This window comes from Pholcus phalangioides, unplaced genomic scaffold, assembly GCF_987345545.1.
Source record: "Pholcus phalangioides strain wild (caught in Gottingen) unplaced genomic scaffold, Ppha-v1.0 ptg000042l_1, whole genome shotgun sequence".
NCBI lineage: Eukaryota > Metazoa > Arthropoda > Arachnida > Araneae > Pholcidae > Pholcus > Pholcus phalangioides.
In genome coordinates this window covers 32,298,485-32,315,968 of record NW_028301628.1, presented here as the reverse complement: position 1 = coordinate 32,315,968, position 17,484 = coordinate 32,298,485, and the positions used below count along the sequence as shown (strand labels likewise).

Sequence of the window (17,484 nt, the reverse complement as noted above, 5' to 3'; positions counted from 1 at the left end):
GAGAAGATATAAATAAAATGTTGAAATCAGTGTTATTGCATGAATGTCCAACTCAAAAGTATAGGTCCGGCTAATTACTTCATGTTTAATTTTCTGGGCTTCGTATATCTCTAAGCGAACTCAATATTTCAAAACTCGAGGATTAAATACAACTTTTAAAATTATTGATGGGGCGGAAAACCCCACCAAATTTCCACATTTCTACAGTAAAATCGGCAATTTTAACACTGATTTCTATGAGGATCACCCTTTTCCTGACCCTCAAAGCGATGATGGTGGTGATGATTATGACGTCTATTCAAAAAGCCTCATTACTGAGAGTATTGAAAATGTGGCAAACCATTATAAAGGCATAAACTATTATACATAACTGGCAGCATTAAAGAAGTGACAAACCATTGTAAAGACATAAACACGTCTGAAACTCATCGCTAGGGAACCACGGTAACCAAAGTAAACGTTCGGAAAGTGATTGTTGAGGCCCAAAAACCATTGTTGCCGGACAGTTTTTTGCCCATTTGGGGCGTTTGCCCTGGTCTGACGAAATTTTAAAGTAGCCTATCGTTCAAGTCGGGTCCCATTTGGTATATATGCAAAATTTGGCTACGATCGATCTAAAATTGTAGATTTGTATAGAGAACATACACACACACAGACACACAGACACACAGAAAATCAATTTTATATATATAGATATAATACCCGGCGTTGCCCGGGTTTTCTTTGATGAGGCTTTTTGGATCACGTGATATCTCCCTCTCTTTTTCTTGAGGGACATACAAACCATGTTCAAGTTGAACCAATATGGCGACTCACTGCGCGACTCATGAAACAAACAAATCTAGATTTAAAGGAACGTAGAAATGAATATATATTTTTTTCCTTTTCAAGGGGTGCCAAGTATTTCGATCCCCCCCCCCCCTGAAGTTCTAATTATTCATCTGCCTGTTTCTGTTTCAAAAAATATTTGCGCATTGCTAGGGAACCATGGTAACCAAAGTAAACGTTCGGAAAGTGATTGTTGAGGCCCAGAAACCATTGTTGCCCGACAGTTTTTTGCCCATTTGGGGCATTTGCCCTGCTCTGACGAAATTTTAAAGTAGCCTATCGTTCAAGTCGGGTCCCATTTGGTATATATGCAAAATTTGGCGACGATCGATCTAAAATTGTAGATTTGTATAGAGAACATACACACACACAGACACACAGACACACAGAAAATCAATTTTATATATAGATATAGAAGATAGATAGAAGATAGATATATATATATATAGAACCACTGCTGCCATCTAATAAATAAAATCAAAACTATCGGTTCTAAATTGGTTATTAGTTTTATTCCAACCAGTGCGCGGAATTAAAATTAACAATGTACGACATATTATGTATTTTCTATTTGCATGCCGTATAGCGACGTAAATTTCATGCTCTTCAAAGAACGGTTAACATGTTCAACGAACATATAAAGTTCAGTAATTAAGATTTACACCGGAATGATCCTTACGTACATGATATCACACCATACGTCGTTCATTTTCGTGCTGCACAAACCGGTTTTCAAACAAACACCTACTTTTACTGCGAGAAAACATAGTTTTATTTTTTGTTCAAAAGGTGGCGACAGGAGCCTAAGTGAAAGTCTGTTCTTCCGCATTAAATATTAAGGGAGTATCAACATATGAAAAATACAAGAAGTCCGATGGTTGGTAAATTTTCCTCCTGTTATTTTTCTCTCGTTGGTTCGCAAATTATTTCCTCCCTTTTACGTTGGTAATTGTTCAATTTCGTCGGTCCACAAGCAGAAAAATATCGAAGAACAAACACTGCTCTCTTTGAGAACTGCTCTCTTTCAAGCAATTTCCCGAAATACACTCCATTCAAAACTAATTGATGGCTAATTGTTTCTGTTGGCAAGTCGAACGAAGGAAGAAGATATGTAGACAGATATTCTCCACACTAAAGATGAGGTTGAATATGAAATGAATACGGGAATATCTATTCGGTATCTATAAATAAAATAGATTATTCTCGTGTAGAACAGCATAGTTATTTGTCCTACCCCATCCCTCCCATTAAAAAAAATATTGTCAGTACCCACCATGGGGCTGATATCACCCACTTTGAGAAACATCGGTGCAGAGACTACTACTACTCAAACATGAAACTCTACGGAATTTCTAACCAATTGGAACATACCGCAAATGTGCATGTACGAGTTGTAAACTTAACGAGAAGTTTGTTTCTGTGAAATTTTTACTATGCGTAGTGCTTTCTAACTACGAGTGAAGTGTAATGATTGAATAATTGTGCCTTTTTCTCTCTGTGGCGAGACTTACCATCTAATTTACCATTAACCAACTATATATGGATGAACTAATTAAATTGCATGTATTCCGATTCTTCTTATGCATTCGGTGCATACATATTGGATTAGTCATTAATTTTCTTTCAGATTCGAAAACATACTTCATGTAATATTCATTTTAAAAAATACATGATTTTTTAATTAACCTTTAGCCCTACCTTAATCAGAATATATTTTAAAATATCGCAAATGCAATAGTTTCTTTTCTTATAATTGAGAAATGTTTAATTGAAATGAATTGTTCCTCCTGGAGAAAACGTGGGATATTCAGGCATTTGAACGATATTCGAGAACGTGCTTCGATTCTATGGAAAGTATGTGTAGAAAGAAGTTCTCTCTCCCCTCGTTACATTTCAATGCAATATCGAATTTCATGAGGTTTCATGTCTTTATCCGCGTGTGTGCTTTTATTTCCGTATTCGTCAAAGTACGTAACGGAATTGCGCGTCCTTTTCGTCGGAGGGTTATTAATCGATTTTTCCCTGGAGTTTTAGAGGATTTCCTCTCCATCAGCATTCGATATTTTGAGGAATTTACGATATCCTCTAGAACAAGATGGCTATTGTTCGTCGGCCATCGAACATTGAATCCAGATCAAATTACTTTTATTCTACTAATTACGTTAAAGAAGTCTCCGCATCTTCGATCTATAGAAAAGGGGCAATTTTAATACGTTTTGATTAGCGCATTTTATGATATTACTAGCAGAAATACCTCGCATCTCTCTATTTTTGGTGTCCCAGATCATAAATCGAGAAGGGGTAATGGTACACTTCAAGACAAAAATGTTTTTCGATGGTACGTAGTGGCAAATGAATTTTTTTTATCGCATTTTAAGACACAATTTAAACCACTTATACCAGGTGTAGGTCCTAAAGTAACCCTGGGAGTGAGAGGTGAATATAATGTCCCCCTCCTGTCGCATAATATCTTTAGGGGAGAAATAACGACTATATTTTTTCCTGCCGTAATCACGTTATTCAAACAAAAACAAACGGATGACAAAATTTCCGTGCAATGTAAGTATTGCCATATTTTGGCTTGATGCACGTATCTCTCTCTTTCGAATAAGTGGCTTTCTCCACTCCATGCAATTTGGCGATAATTCAGAGCGACATAAAAGATTTTGGCTCTGCAGGGTCGTTAGTAAATGGAATAGCTTTCCTCTGGGGTCGTGAATTCTAACACAATTGACGCGTTTCAAAAAAAGTCCCTTGAACATAGTGGGGACAAATCGAGAATCCATCCATATTAGATAGGACAGCCGTAAACTTTTTTATGGACAGTGTTTATATATTAATAATTATTTTCAAGATATATGTTTTTATATAGCGTTGCCGGTTACATTTGGTTTACATTTTAGTTATATTTGACATCCGTAATTTTTATGGGCATCTTTCTTCAGAAACTTCGTTGAGAAACTTGCCTGTTTTGGCCTTTGTTGTTCGTATTTGTATATTTCAAGACATTTAGTATATTCAAGACAGCAAACAGAAAGGTTGCATGTAATGGACGTAAAGACAGAAATTTGTGCCATCATCACCGTTGTTGGATTCGCATATTGATAGTTCTTACGTGTTTCAACCAATAGATTCACTACAGCGATATTCATCTATACACACACGGGATTTATTCATCGCATTTCATCGAATTACTTTTAAGCTTAACACACGATGCATCTTAACGACAACAATTTTAAAGTTTACTTTCCAATCTTAAGACCAAAGTTTAATCAAAATTATCTTAAAGATAAGAGATTATTTCCTCTTGAAAATGAAAACATTTAATGCGGCGTAAACTTTTCTTGAGTAATTTAAAGAAAATAACAAAATGGCGGAATTTTAAGGTTTAATAAGACAAAAGTAGTTGCCCATTAAAGGTTTAAGACTCGTAAAGAAAGATCAGTCATCTCCGACCGATAGTAAATCGGTTCTTTTTGCACGAGAAATGAAACTTTCCTACTTTCATTAGTGAATCTTTTGCATTTCACGAAAAAAAAAGTCGAAGAGCCAAATTTGCTATTATAATTGGCGAAAAAACATGGCTCGTATTTAATGACGATAACTGTAGGGATCATTAGGGTAGAGGAAGAATCTTTTCGGGCTTTTCCAGTTATTTATGCTCAGTGAAGATAACGTTGATAACAACGGACAAGTTGAACAACTACGTACTTTTTTTTTTTTTTGCTTTTTCCAACTGCGTAAGAACACTGTAGCAATACATTCACGATAATGCTATGCATATTCTCTGAAGGTAACATACAACTCGCCAATATTATCCGAAATGCAGCATAATGGTATCTCTGTACGCGGCAGTAATTTGTTCTCAAACGCATGACGAGTATGACCTAATGAATGTTTTTAAGAGATGTATGCAGAATGATGTAACAAATGCCTTCGGAGGCAGATTGATTCTTTTAATTAGGACATTCTTTTAATTAGTATTCCACTATAAAATGGGGTACTTAGAGCAAAGTATCAAAGCATACGTTTTATAGTAAATATGATGGATATGATGCAGATTAAAGTGCAGTTAATTCCATTCCTTTCATATTTTATTCACTTTTCTCATCGGCCCGCAAACAATTTATCCTATTTTTCCCCTATTTGCTTTTCGCCTGCGTCAGCAAATAATTTCTCCCATGTGCGTTTATGCTCTAAAAGAGCTAAAAATGTGCCGTAAAAACAAAAAATATGTCTCTAAAATAAGCTGACCATATTTCCTCGAGAAAAGTGCGGGAAATTATAGGGAAATCGCTAACTATAGTCAAAAAAAGATGTCAAAGGTACACAAATTAAATTTGCCAATAGTTGCTAATATCACCGGAAAATCAATCATTGCCAAAAACGATGTCAAACTGCCAATTATTTCTAAAATCTCCAAAATTGCGGGAAATGAAGCTAGGGAAGAGAGAGCTTGGGTAAAAAACCACTCTTCATTTTATACTGAAATATGCGAAATAATGCTCCAAAATATAAAAATGTGCCCGAAACTCTGAAGATCGTGAAAAATGCCTTAAAATTGGAGAAATATCATTAGAAAAAATGTTCTATCACGTAAAAATAGCGAAAAATTCATAAAAAATATGCAAAGTCATAGAAATCCTAGTCCTACTCATTAATATTCATATCGATGCGCCATCCAGAAAATTTTCAAACATAAAAAGGGATAAATAATTTAAAATATCCTCGTAAACAAAATTCCTTAATTTTCATTCGTGGAAAAACTCGCCGTCAGCAATAAATGAAAATGGAAATGCCAATCTCCCGATATTATGTTGCTAATAATAATGTTATTCCCTTCTTGGATTTTACTCCCAAGAGGATTCCAGATTATCCATCGCATTATGGGGACGAAGTCCATTCGGGAACAAAGCATTCGCAAGACAATTAGCGAATTAGCCTCCGGCTGATACAGTGTTGTCTCATTGCAATGGTAACTATCGTGTGATGACATCAATGCATGAGGTAATTATTATTCATGTTGTGGGAGGTGCGTACATTGTCTTCGGGTACCGATGTCATGCTCTCTTTATATCTTACATCAGAGGGGGTCTTTAAGGTATGGCCCTCGAAGCTTTTATTGCAGTGGCCTCCCCCTGGCAAAAAGTCTTACATATCTTACATAATTACAGAATTCACGAAAATGCTGGAGAAACCTCTATGAAGAAATGCATTCCAGAATTTGTGAAATAAGTTATTTCAAATTAATTTTTCAAGAAAACATTTCAGAACTAATGAGAGAAATAATTTCTGAATTACTGAAAAATAGCTTCTGAATTAACGAGATAATGACCAGAATTACTGTAAGGAATATTTTCAGAGTACATGAGCAATATTTGCAGATTTCAAAATTTCCCCTGGAGTACATGCAAGTACTATACCACGTTCTGTTTTATACAATGGAAATTGCTCGCGCACAACATCCCATATGGGATCAGAACTTCTTGAATTCACTTTCATTTGTTGTTTAGCCAAGTTTGGCCAGCTATTGGAATCTTTACTGAATACTGATTGATTTTCCTGGAATCAATTCTAAGCTTTGTGCTTGTCTTCTGTAAAAGAAGATACGAGTTTGGTGATAAAAAAAAAGTCATTTTTTTGTGTGTTTAATTTGCTTACTTTTTATTTTGAAAAAAAATTTCAAAAGTTAAAAAATATCCAAAAAAAAATGTCCCAAAACCTAAAAGAAATGCCTTAAAAGTGAAAAACTATTGAAAATTGCAAAAAATGAAAAAAAAAATGCAAATGTCATCAGCATCTGGACCCTGGTGATTACTTTCAGAATCTTAGACTAAGAATAATTTATTATTATTGAATATGATTGATATTCCACTGTTTTTCAAAAAAAATTGTTGCCAGTAAAATTTGACAAATTATTCGCTTGTAAACACCTAATTAGTTAATTTATTCTTTAATTTTGGCATGCGCAGTACGGTATTTGATAAAATTATTAGGGAATTTTATTAACTGGCGAGAGCAAATGAGTAACATTTCAATGATATTAAAAAGGAAAAAATCAGGCTTTAATCAATCTAATTCGTATTTTTTGCACCCATCAATGCTAGCTTAAAATATGGCTTCCAATCGCCTAAATAAAAAATTAAAAACAGTGGAACGATCATAAACTTTGAAATCAAATATCTCGCCCAATTTATGTCAAACGGTGATAAAAGTTGTTTTTTTTTACATAAATTTTTGAAAGGACAAACTTTTTTCCAGACACGACTATGGAGAAAATATAAATATAATATGGGGGGAAAATATAAAAAGACCGAATTTTGCAATTTCTCGAAAACTAACTTGTTCGTGTAAAAATCACCACAATATGAATATTTAATTCATTTGAATTATTTCTACAATTATAAGTTTTTGTTGAAAACAATATATATCTGGGTAAGGACTTTCTGGACGCACTGTATAAATGCCTTGACGTATGTGTACGTTTTCTGAGTAGAATAAGCCTACCTGATAGAATAAAAAACAATGTTGCCCAAACCTATAATCTAATTAGAATAAAAATCCAAACGTTGATTTCATTCCATTACGTTTTTATTGTACAATCCCTAAAAATGAGAAATTTCAAGCCAAAATTAACTCACCGACACTGCGATAGATCACTAAAACAAGGGAAATTTTTTCTATATTTAACACCCGTTTACGTACAGGCTTTTGGCAACAATTTGAAGATGTGCGGTTGAGCTGGAAACATGAAAATCTGAGTATTTATCATATTTGCTTCAAAATATGGACTTGAACGGACAATCAATACGTTTCTCCTTTCGGGGCTCTCCAGCATATATCTCCTTCTGGGGACAGAGCGGGAACCACGGTTGGTGTATATAGGTCATAGTTTTCCAACCTTTTTTGTCCCATCGGCCTCTTCTTCCGAAATTTTTTTGCTTCCATCGCCCCCAACGCAATCTAACCCGTAGGATGCTATGTTATACCCGTATCTTCTACCGCCGCCATCCAGGGGGGCGTTAACGCCCATGTTGGGAATCACTGGTGCAGGTATTATTGTTTATACGTAGGAAACGAATGAAATGAAGAATTTGAGGGCGAAAAAAATATACAAAAATACAAAAACTGCAAAAATAACCTACCTTAAAAAAAAAAAAAGAAACGTCATTTTAAGAAACCTCGTGCCATTTAAAAACTTTTTTTTTTGTAATTTGGAAGTACATTTATAATGTCAACGTTTGCCAAAAAAAGCCTACGGGGGGCAAACAATTTGAATTTAATCAACCAATTGATGCATTAGAGTGAAAACTTGGGCAGCGCCGGGCATTTCCCGTAACTTTTGAATACTTTCGGGACGAACTTGATAAATAAATGCTCTCTAGATGACACGTAAGAAAAAACACCAAGTTTTTCTTTCTTGAAAAGAGAAGATGGAACCTTATCGAATCTGCAGAATGTTTTTTCCCGTTTTCCCACCGCTAGCATAAAATGTAATTTACTTACGAGAAACTTGCATTTCACTCGAGATTCTTTTCTTGTCTTTCTTAAAAAAGGCATTTTTTTCCTTCCCCTGCCTAACGGATCAAGAAGTTTTCTGGAACTCGTAAATTTAGATATTTCGGAAGAAACGCAAAAAAGTACAAAAATGCAAGAGTCATCATCTTTTTTCCATATTTTCTCAAAATGTCACCGAAAATAAAAACTGCCGTTCCTGTCAGTGAGGGAAGTTATAAAAATTTGATACATCCCTCGTCTTTGTAAAAATCACTTCCCGAGGAAAGTAAATATGACCAAGAAGAGCCACGGAACAGAATATATGGCAAATAACTTGACTATGTATGAGAGGTAATACGCAGTCGGTACTCATGCTCTGTCGAGTTTCTAGCTTTAATTACATATTATGTCGATCTCCTAGAATCATACAGCGAGCGAGCTTTGCATTAGGAATTGCCTTAAAACTTATAAATAAGGTTTAACCGGACGTCCCGATTTGAGGACCGATGTTTTCAGTTTTTCCGGAAGAACATGATGTTTAATACAATTTCTCATACTGGTCGTAAATTGGTGCTATTTAAAAAAGAAAAAAAAATTGCTTATGTCTTAGTTTCCTAATAATGAAATTCTGTCACTCCATGCATTCGTAGATTTACTTTATGCACCATAGACACTTTTAAAGTGTGTGAAACCGGGTTTCTATGCACGGGCGTATGCAAGATCGATGTTTGGAGGGGGCACAAAAAGCTTGAGGGGCATAAAAAAAATTTTCCCTCGAAATTTTGAGTTAACTTGCTTTAAATACCAGCATTAAATTAACAGAAATTGGTTAAAATAGCATATAAAATTTTCTTTCGATACTTTAATTTTTTTGTACCAAAATGTTAATGTTTTTCTTCTAATTTTTGGTCTGCTTGGAAGGGGGGCACGGACTTCTTGTGCCCCTCCCTGCGTACGCCTCTCCTTCTATGTATTTCGCTGCACAGGGTGATTTCATAATTCCACTTGCCGCCTTTTACTGCCCGGCGAATAGTTGATTTTAGAGGCATACTTCCAATCAGAAAAAGTATCCAAATAACGTGTGGACAGATGCGTCGTTCACGTTGCAAGGAGTTTAGTACAGGATATCCTGTACTAAAAAACCGAATTGAAAACTTATTGAACTGAATCTCCTGAGGCCAACAAAAAAATTCTGTGTTTTCAAGTCCAATATTTGTTGAGATATTTGAATTCAAAAATTGGAGAAAAGGTATCACTAATCTCATGGTAGGTTTTGTCGTCTCATTCGACACCTCTGCAGGGTCACCCTTACCAGACGGGGGTTATACGGACCGTAACGTATAACCCCGTTTATGGATTACAAATTTTCATTGAATCTGGAAAATGATTCTTCTTATAAATTTTCAACTGTTCCTTTCATTAGTTTCAAATTTTTTGTGTTGATATTTTCTCCGATGTCTGAATCACATCTAATTATGAGTTTACGTTTTTTAATACATATTTTCAGCATCTTTGTATATTCTGTAATAATGTACGGTATGTTTTTTGTTAATGCCCCCTCTAAGTACTGTGTATAATTAAGCTCGGGGGAATTTCCTGCCGGTCTTCGAAACATTTCGCGCAATTCATGGAGTCGTTTCATAATTTTAGATTTAGTAAATAAAATATAGTCTATATGTATTCCAATCGACACGGTGATAATTTTCATTTCTGTCTTACCCATCAGAGGTTCATGAATCTTTTCTCCTATTTATTTACTTTTGTCGGTCCGCAAGCTATTTCTTCTACTAATTCACTTTCTGCCGTTCCGTAAATTATTCATTTTCCTTATATTTTGCCGGTTCGTAAATTGAGAAGACAGAACCCACAGATTGCGAGGTCCCAGTTGGTCCCCCGACTAGCGGAAGTCCCCCGACAAAAGAAAAACTAGGTTTTCTTTACCCAGCCCAGTACTCAACTTATTCGCAATTATTTTCCTTAGAATTTTACGACCGACTATATTATATGTATAGCAGTAGTGTCCTCAACGCACAAAGCTCACTCAGCTTATAATAGAGTTTTATTTTTAGACATTAAAAAACGAAGGTATTTCTCTACAAAAACAATCACCAAGACCTAAAATTTCTGTTCAGTGACGATAAGCCTTTTTAAAAATAAACGGAATTGAATTCTTAGGTTTCTCAGAACAATCATCGATCAAACGTTACCTCTCCCTGTTGATAGATCAGAACAAAAGGAGCCAGAGATGTATCAAAAGGATTTTCCCCTCTGATCCGTTTCGTTTGAACGAATCTCCACATAAATGGATTGTTTCAAATTTTTAATCGGAGAAACACGATCAAATTTTCCATAAGACTCGGTGGAAAAGAGTGTGTTTTATCTCTTTTTTTCTTTTGTGGTTCGAATAAGGTATAAAACCGTCTCGTGTGATCGATGGTTGGAGTATTTTTTAACGTGTGGATATTTCCACGCAATAGTACCGTTCGATTAAGTTTAGTTGTTATATAGGATGGCGACTTGAACCGAAATGCAGATCGTCAATCACATGCTCTTATAACACTTAAGAGAGAGTTGGCAACGGAGGCCTAAGCGTGATCCGTAGTGGATCCATTTCCCGGGGGAAAAATTGAGTATTTATTATCTTATCGATTCCTTAGCATGACTATTTCTGATCTTTTTTTTTTTACTCAGCAAACAACACGATAGACAAAACAGACAATAAATTATAAACACTTTTCGACCCAAAGGGATGTAAAAAAACCTTCCACGGGTCGTACTAATGAATTATATACAAAATTTCTTGGCAACATGCAAAGGTATTTGCACACAATGGCTGCGGGCAAGTCACACCAAATATATTGCTTTCGTGTGTTGTAGTAGACTCTGATGTGTTACGTATGATACATTACAGATATATTTTTCCTACACCAAACATATATACATATTTTTCTCCTCAACATTTACAAATTCATTAACCATCGAACGAAACGAACCGCTCAATATGTTATTCCCAGTATTCGATCTTTTATAGCCTTCTTAAACATATAAAATGATTGCTGCTGCCTAATATAATAGCAGCAAATTCCCTACATATTCTCGGAGCAAGAAAAAATAATGATTTTTTTTGAATATACAGACGAATTTCAACCAGTGGGGGTTCGGCGAAGACGTAAAAGAAGACCTGTTAACGAGCAACCGAATGTCTCCCAGGCCTTATCTTAGAGAACTATGTATCTCACAGGCTAAGCTTAAAGATCTATTGAAGATGTGCCAGGGGATCTAACAGCCAACGTGATGTTTCTTTTCCAACAAGTAACAATGAACTTATTATTTCCTCCATATTTCCCTTTAGGATTTCTTACAAATCTACAAACATTTCGAAGTTAACAATGCAAAAATAACGAAAGTGCATTTGCTTCCCCGAAATTAAGAAAATTTGGGCAGGCTTAGGCGAAACTGTTCCTTAATAATATCTCATGGAAGAAAATCAATTCTCTACTACTTGAAAATCCTCAGACCTTCACATGCGTTTTTCTCAAAAGTAACATTTTGCTCTTTTTCGTGTGCCGACGATATTGCAAACAAACTTCGTATCGAAAAGATTGTATATATTTACATTGGATTTCACCCGACATCATAAACCATTTGCATGGAACTGCCAACGTCTTATTACAATTGTTGCAACCACTGGTGCAGCTAATTTTATAATAAAATTTTATAATAAAATAGATCGTTTAAGGGGGGGGTCTCACTACTGTTTCGACTTTTCCAAAGTAGTGTCGAGCGACTTTGAAAAAGTCGAATTTTCAAAAATGACTTCAACAAATATTTCATTCGATTGCAAAGAAAACACTAAAAATTGCGTGTCAATCGGTTAATTTGTTCTTTCATAAGTAAAGAAAGAAATACTGAATTATAGTGCAAACGTATATGACACAAAATAAAGTGTTCCAGACTCTGCCACGAAGCTGGGCTGGAAGAGATCTCGGCAACGGGATAAGCCCAGTGGCAAAGTTCTTGCGTTCATTCGCCGCTGTGGTGGTCGAGTGGTTATAGTGACGGACGAGGATCCGGGTTCGAACCCCACAGTGGTGGTCGGCTAAAGTTGGTTTTCTGTGGTTCCCAACTTCAAGGCGCAAATGCGAGCCGATCTCCCCGTTAAAAAGTCTCGCCACAGAGAGCAACAGTCCTACAACGGTAAATCATTCAATCATAACACTTCACTCATAGTTAGAAAAACTGGTGGCAGATGGCAGCACTACACATAACAAGCATTACAGAGAAACACAAAAAACTTCACGTCAGGTTTCACTACACGTACACGCACATTCCCGCATGTACCGATTCGTTGGGGGTTCCGCGGGGTGTGGGCGGGGTGCATGTGTGGTGTAGCAGTAGTAGGTAGGTAGGGCCTCCAAAAAATGGCTCGGGGATCCATGATGTTCTTAAGTCAGCCACCTCGTTGGGCAATTTGCCTGTTGTGGCCTTGTATTTGTATAAAACTTTTCTGAAAAAAATTCAGAATTTTTGGGACACGGTAGTTTTCTTTAAATCTCACGTATGATCGCTCAAAAACTGCAATCTCAGAAAAAAATCGCATTCAAAATGTATTTTCCTAGTATACGTTTACACTATAATTCAGCATTTCTTTCTTCAATTATGAAGCACCAAAGTAACCGCATTTAGCATTTTACTTGCAATCGAATGAAATATATTTTGAAATCATTTTTGAAAATTCGACTTTTGGAAAGTCGGAAGGGTAGTGGTAAACTGATATACCTATTATATATATATATATAGAGAGAGAGAGAGAGAGAGTAAGGAAAATTCTCCATGATACATTTTAAAAATTAATATTAAAAAAAATCAACCAATTGACACAAAATGCCATAAAATGCTAATCAAAGCGTTGAATTTTTTTTTAATAGATTGAAAGAAAAATAGTCACAAATTTCAATCATAGATGACGCTGTATTAATAAAAAATAACACATAAAATGCAAAAAACCACTTCATAATTAATGTTAAAAACCATTTGCGGATGAAAACACCACATTTCAATACGAACAGGAACACCCTTTCAAGCTTGGACTACATCTAAACGCGTGGATTTTTGAGTTGCACCGTCACCTGCGAGTGAAATTTTGAACTTTTCTTTTTATGCAGAAGAAAAAAGTCCTCGCTATAACTATTTCAGTACGAAAACCTCACCCTTTATCCATTGGTTGGCTTTTTTATTCGATAGGACTCTTTTCGCCCACCTTGTACAATCATCTCAATGCTAACATTATTACAATTAGAATTAATATGAAAATACGTATCTTTTCTGACGTTGTGACTAATGATTGCTCACATTAGAAGAGTGACCGGCACGGAGAGAAGAAGTCATCATCGGTGTCCGCTTTAGTCCTCACTGCCATCTGCTTCGTTTCTCGACACAAGAGTAAATGGTTCGCGACATTCGATGTTAACCAGTTCTACGTTCTCGACAGTTATCGATGGGCTCAAATTTAATCTCGAGATTAATGAACAACGAGGAAATTCATTCAAAAACCATTTTCCTCTCGAAGCTTTATTCTTCAATTTGATTTACTACGACATTCATTACACAAAATGAATGCCACAATTTAATGTCTATAACGTACAAATATATAAAGCAAACAAAACCCACAACAGGAACGTGTTGCCAAATCATGTCCATAAATACGAAAATAAATGATAGAAAATACAAAAGAGTTAGGATATCAAAATTTTCTATCTTAAATTTTGGAAATTACTTTGATATTCATAAGTACTACAGTCGACGCCGCTTATTAGAATTATATTATGTGACGTTGTCATTCGGGTGTTGTTATCACTTTTGCAAGAACCGAACGGACCAATATCATTACATAAGAAAAAAATTCGTTTATAATTATCGGGATTTCGGATATGTTAAAAAAAATTTTCCTGTCAGAAGTTTTTTTTTTCTCATGCTAAAGTTAATGTTTAACCAAACTTATTTTTTGTTCCTGTAAGTTATCGTTATCAGGCTGCAAGACTATTTCGATGGCCATGTTGACAAGCATTTCCGCACTTCATGTCGTAATCAGTCCTCAGTATTCGTTGTGATGTATGTACATGCTTATGCAATGGCCTTCCTATAGTGAAGGCAAGTCACGAATAAAAAACCCATCCCTTCAGTTGTTGACCAAATTCAAATTTATTTCCTGTGAGAGATTTTCTCAGGGAATCAATCGATTGTGCATTACACGCGATATACATTTTACGCGTGTATGTGCATTACACGCGACAGTGCCATTGTAAAGTCTCGCAATGGATAAGTATCGAAAATGTATGATTTGAGTTCAAAAGAAAAAAAAATTTAATTTTCTCAATTTTTTTTTACAAATTTTCATTTTGTTTCCTTTCTTTTTGTAAATAATTCATTTTGTTGAAGTTTTTTCCAACAACATGATGCAGTAAATATTCATCTTCACATACAATTTTTTAGAAAATTTTATTGCCAAATATTATGTAATAAATCAAACTTTTCCCGGGGCAGGCACTTCCTCCTGGAAGCCATCTTAGCCGCCCCCCCCCCCCCCACGAAAGTTCAACTTTAAGTGCTTCCCTTTAATAAAAACCCCCAAAGTTCATAATGACCGTATTTCTAATTCAAAACTTTTACACAATCCTTTAAGCCGAGACTCAACTCCCTGAGGTCAAAAGAGAAAAATTCTACAGTGAGAAAAAGCAACCCACATATTTGTGACACCAGGGTCTCAAAGAGACACACGCGCGGTTCCCTCCGTATTCTAACTTCCAATTATAGAAATTTGTTACCCTGCCTCTGCTGAACCCAATAAAACATCCACGCAGATATTATATGAGATATTTCAGTTCAAATCACTGAGAATGGAGAAAAGAAAATCTATTCAGAGATGCTAGTCATATATGCTGTTTTTTCCCCTCATGTTCATCGGTTTCGAATTCAAACAGCTCGGCTAATATTTCACTTTAAAACGGATATTTTTTTTTTCTGTTTGGCTCAGGACAGAAAGACAAACAACTTTCCAATTGGATGTAAGAGAACGAGGGGACCGTATAAAATAATTGTAATTTTGTACATCGCACATATATATACGCAGTATCTAAAATGAGCAGGTGATTCGGATACATTTTCTAATTTAAAAGTATCTTTCCATAACGAAAAAGAAAATGGCCTTGGTAGGGACTTCCTGGGCACCCTGTACATTGATTTTCTTTGAGCTCTTCGAATAGAATTAATTTCTAAGTTTGAGAGTTCAAAGAAAAGACAGCCATAAGGCCGAAAGATTTGCCGCTGTTGTGGTTGGTCATTATACAGAAGAATGGAATCACTTCTGATGGAGTGACCTAGACCCGATCCAATTTATGCTGCCGTCTCTCTCTCCTCTCTCTCTTTCAAACTTTCTCTCTTTCTTATTAAACGCATCGCATTCAAAATTCATTTTTTTCGACAAAAAATAATGCGGGGAGAGAGAGAGAGAGAGCGACCGGGACGAAAAAAATCGTGGAAGAAATTCGTGTGTTTGGAGGAAATTCCTTGGAGAAAATATTTATCGATCACGACGTACATCGGTATATTCTATGTTCCGTCATTCAACAGAAGATCTGTACAGGGTGTCCTGTGATTGCTAATGTGGCCTTTATCTCATCGACCGTCCGTCGTAGACGTATGATTCCAGTTTAAAAAAATGCTCAAAATGTGTTAAAAAATTACCCTGTACCCAGTTTTGAGAGTGAAAATACAGTGTCTGACAAAATAAAATCTAAATTTTTATGCGCGGTTCCCTTTTCCCTCTAACTTCTAATTATAATGTGACTTTCCCAAACGGACGTTCCCCGTTAACGGCTCCGTCACATTATAATAAATTGGTATGTGTTGGAAAGTGCGTGTACGACGCACGTTCGTTGTGAACCTTACGTGAAATTTCTTTCTGTATGTGTGGTGCTGCCATCAATTTTTCTAACTCTGAATGAAGTGCAATGATTGAATAATTGTACCATTGTGTGTAGACCTGCCGCTCTCTGAGGCGAAACTGTTTAACGGGAAGATCGGCTCTCGCATTCGCGCCTCGAAGTTGGGAAGGAGCGCACACTCTGGGAAACCGATATACAAATTTATTATATGCAAATACAAGGCCACAATAGGGAAAATGCCCAACGAGGTGACTGAGAAGAAGGTGTCCATAACAAATATGGATGTCATACTTTTCTAAAATACGGCAACCCAATTGGAAATGTCATTATGAAAATCGTACAAACTTTTAGGGGAGGTAGAAAAAACGAAAATATGAAACAGAATCACATACGAATGTATGACCGGAAACCGTGACCTGATCAGCTGGAGGGTAAACGAAAATGTAAAAATGGCAAGCCAATAACGGGTGGGAAGAACTCTTTAAAAAAGTTTCATTGCATACATAACTGTGGATGGTAAGAACTTTGAGCACTTGTTGTGAGAAACGTAAAGTGCACACACGCACCGTCCTCGTGTAAAGTACAGCTAACACAGTTTTTTCACCCATTCATTGACTTGTCATTTCTGCACCTTCGTTTATCCTCCAGCTGATCAGGTTGCGGTTCCCGGTCATACATTCCTATGTGATTCTGTTTTATATTTTTTTGTTTCCTACCTCCCCTAAAAGTTTGTACGTTGCGATTTGAATCACCCTGTATATACATGATCAAATTTAATACAATGTCCATAAAAAATATTTATGGCGCTCTTATATATCGAATAGCTTCTCCAACATGTTTATCGTATTTCTTTTTAAACGTGCAAATTGTGTTAGAATTCACGTGATCCCCATTCCATTATTAACCATTTTCCATATTCCATTTATTAACAACCCCCATTGGAGAAACATTCCCTGCAACACACCAACCTTGAATTGTCCCTTTACTAAATGATACTGGTGTTCCCTTATCAAAGCAGTCGATTGACGGCGTATTAATAATTCATGGTCTATCCTATCGATCCGTTGAAAATTCTGAACGCTTCGATCATATACCCCCGACCGACACCTGCGTTCTCATCCAATGTAAGCATATCCAAAAAATGAAATCTCTCTTCGTAACTCAGGTCCCGTGTATATCCCGTACATCGCCCCGTAATACAGTCGATTTCCGTTTT

At 36.0% G+C, this 17,484-nt stretch overlaps 1 protein-coding gene across 2 annotated transcripts in view; it reads right to left on the bottom strand.

Annotated features, from left to right (window-relative positions):
• The window catches only part of LOC149064902 (cGMP-dependent protein kinase, isozyme 1-like), a 209,588-nt gene that overhangs the window by 191,000 nt on the left and 1,104 nt on the right, over positions 1 to 17,484 (bottom strand). The gene's annotated exons all lie outside the window — the stretch shown is intronic.